The sequence below is a fragment of the Carassius auratus genome, chromosome 3, assembly GCF_003368295.1.
Source record: "Carassius auratus strain Wakin chromosome 3, ASM336829v1, whole genome shotgun sequence".
In the NCBI taxonomy this organism is placed as follows: Eukaryota; Metazoa; Chordata; class Actinopteri; order Cypriniformes; family Cyprinidae; genus Carassius; species Carassius auratus.
The window spans coordinates 19,366,799-19,367,562 of NC_039245.1; positions in this window are offsets into that span (position 1 = coordinate 19,366,799).

Below are 764 nucleotides of genomic sequence, written 5' to 3' on the forward strand. Positions count from 1 at the left end.
GTTCACAAGAGCGGTTTTGCGGCAGTCAAGCGCTCGAGATCAATATTTAAAGACGACGCCTGACGTCACGTCATATTTTCATATTCCTCGTGCGTGTGTTTTTTAAAGGAGTACTGCCCAGCTGCGTGTACCATTACACTTAAGTGCAATTTTTATGCTTAAATTCTCAGTTGACCCGCTTCTTAAAGCATTGCTTGCGACTGTGGAGTGGATCCTTAATCGATTCTTTAATTTACGAAATTAATTCTCCTAGACCATAAAGTAAACAACTCGCTGCTTAAAAATGACTATTTATGAGGTTTTCACACCAGTGGTGTTAAGAGGATGCCATTTGCACAGCAAATGTGTATTGAATATTCACAGACTTGAAAAAAGTTAAATCTAATTGCACTTTAATGTACTGTAAAGAAAAAGTATTTTTGTTAATTTTTTAAGCCTCAAATTAGACTGGCTTTACTGTTGCTGAGAAGAATGTTGAAAAAAAGAGAAAATAAATAACGTTCTTTTTTTCATATGATTGGTTATATAATAGTATCTATATCCATATATCTATAGTATTGGTAATCTTAGACTTTTGGATTCCACAGCATAAAACTTTATAAACTTTCCTGTATCAGTCTGTCACATACTAAATCCATTGATTTAAGCATCTTTAAATAAAGTGTAGATAGAATGTTTTTGGAAGGTTAAATAAGGTCAAAGGCACTGGACTGATGCAAAATCTTTAGTTTTAATATCTCCTGAAGACAATTATCAAGATAAAC